Raw genomic sequence first — 2,721 nt, 5'->3', positions numbered from 1 at the left:
ATATAGGTTTTCATAGTATTCTCCAGTAATTGTTTGCATTTCCGTGGGGTCCGTCATGATTTTTCCTTTCTCGTTTCTGATACTGTTGATTTGTGTTGACTCTCTTTTCTTCTTAATAAGTCTGGCTAGAGGCTTATCTATTTTGTTTATTTTCTCGAAGAACCAGCTCTTATTTTCATTGATTTTTGCTATTGTTTTATTCTTCTCAATTTTATTTATTTCTTCTCTGATCTTTATTATGTCCCTCCTTCTGCTGACCTTAGGCCTCATCTGTTCTTCTTTTTCCAATTTCGATAATTGTGACATTAGACCATTCATTTGGGATTGCTCTTCCTTTTTTAAATATGCTTGGATTGCTATATACTTTCCTCTTAAGACTGCTTTTGCTGTGTCCCACAGAAGTTGGGGCTTAGTGTTGTTGTTGTCATTTGTTTCCATATAATGCTGGATCTCCATTTTGATTTGGTCATTGATCCATTGATTATTTAGGAGCGTGTTGTTAAGCGTCCATGTGTTTGTGAGCCTCTTTGCTTTCTTTGTACAGTTTATTTCTAGTTTTATGCCTTTGTGGTCTGAAAAGTTGATTGGTAGGATTTCAATCTTTTGGAATTTTCTGAGGCTCTTTTTGTGGCCTAGTATGTGGTCTATTCTGGAGAATGTTCCATGTGCACTTGAGAAGAATGTATATCCCACTGCTTTTGGATGTAGAGTTCTATAGATGTCTATTAGGTCCATCTGCTCTACTGTGTTGTTCAGTGCTTCCGTGTCCTTACTTATTTTCTGCCCGGTGGATCTATCCTTTGGGGTGAGTGGTGTGTTGAAGTCTCCTAGAATGAATGCATTGCAGTCTATATCCCACTTTAGTTCTGTTAGTATTTGTTTCACATATGCTGGTGCTCCTGTGTTGGGTGCATATATATTTAGAATGGTTATATCCTCTTGTTTGACTGAGCCCTTTATCATTATGTAGTGTCCTTCTTTATCTCTTGTTACTTTCTTTGTTTTGAAGTCTATTTTGTCTGATATTAGTACTGCAACCCCTGCTTTCTTCTCACTGTTGTTTGCTTGAAATATGTTTTTCCATCCCTTGACTTTTAGTCTGTACATGTCTTTGGGTTTGTGGTGAGTTTCTTGTAAGCAGCATATAGACGGGTCTTGCTTTTTTATCCATTCTGTTACTCTGTGTCTTTTGATTGGTGCATTCAACCCATTAACATTTAGGGTGACTATTGAAAGATATGTACTTATTGCCATTGCAGGCTTTAAATTCGTGGTTACCAAAGGTTCAAAGTTAGCCTCTTTAGTATCTTACTGCCTAACTTAGCTCGCTTATTGAGCTGTTATATACACTATCTGGAGATTCTTTTCTTCTCTCCCTTCTTGTTCCTCCTCCTCGATTCTTCATATGTTGGGTGTTTTGTGCTGTGCTCTTTCTAGGAGTGCTCCCATCTAGAGCAGTCCCTGTAAGATGTTCTGTAGAGGTGGTTTGTGGAAAGCAAATTCCCTCAGCTTTTGTTTGTCTGGGAATTGTTTAATCCCACCATCATATTTGAATGATAGTCGTGCTGGATACAGTATCCTTGGTTCAGGGCCCTTCTGTTTCATTGTATTAAATATATCATGCCATTCTCTTCTGGCCTGTAGGGTTTCTGTTGAGAAATCTGATGTTAGCCTGATGGGTTTCCCCTTATAGGTGACCTTTTTCTCTCTAGCTGCCTTTAACACTCTTTCCTTTTCCTTGATCTTTGCCATTTTAATTATTATGTGTCTTGGTGTTGCCCTTCTTGGATCCTTTCTGTTGGGGGTTCTGTGTATTTCCGTGGTCTGTTCGATTACTTCCTCCCCCAGTGTGGGGAAGTTTTCAGCAATTATTTCTTCTAAGATACTTTCCATCTCTTTTCCTCTCTCTTCTTCTTCTGGGACCCCTATAATACGGATATTGTTCCTTTTGGATTGGTCACACAGTTCTCTTAATATTGTTTCATTCCTGGAGATCCTTTTGTCTCTCTCTATGTCAGCTTCTATGCGTTCCTGTTCTCTGATTTCAATTCCATCAATGGCCTCTTGCATTCTATCCATTCTGCTTATAAACCCTTCCAGAGTTTGTTTCATTTCTGCGATCTCCTTTCTGGCATCTGTGATCTCCTTCCGGACTTCATCCCATTTCTCTTGCGTATTTCTCTGCATCTCTGTCAGCATGTTTATGATTCTTATTTTGAATTCTTTGTCAGGAAGACTGGTTAGGTCTGTCTCCTTCTCTGGTGTTGTCTCTGTGATCTTTGTCTGCCTGTAGCTTTTCCTTTTCATGGTGATAGGAATAGTCTGCAGAACTGGGACGAGTGACGGCTGGAAGGACTTCCTTTCTTGTTGGTTTGTGGCCCTCCTCTCCTGGGAGAACAGCGACCTCTAGTGGCTTGTGCTGCGCAGCTGCACGCAGACAGGGTTTCTGCTTCCTGCCCAGCTGCTATGGAGTTAATCTCCGCTGTTGCTGTGGGCGTGGCCTAGCTCGGGCAGCTACTCCAAAGTGGTGGAGTTGCGTTGGAGCAGGAGCTGCTGGGAGGCTATTTATCTCCGTAAGGGGCCTCCCTGCTCCCTGCAGCCCAGGGGTTAGGGTGCCCAGAGTCCCGGATTCCCTACCTCTGGATTAAGTGACCCGCCCTGCCCCTTTAAGACTTCCAAAAAGCACCTGCCAAAACAAAACAACCACCACCAAAAAAAAAA

This window comes from Manis pentadactyla, chromosome 5 (assembly GCF_030020395.1).
Source record: "Manis pentadactyla isolate mManPen7 chromosome 5, mManPen7.hap1, whole genome shotgun sequence".
Lineage (NCBI taxonomy): Eukaryota > Metazoa > Chordata > Mammalia > Pholidota > Manidae > Manis > Manis pentadactyla.
The sequence above is the reverse complement of the archived record's forward strand: the minus strand, read 5'-3'. Positions refer to the sequence as shown.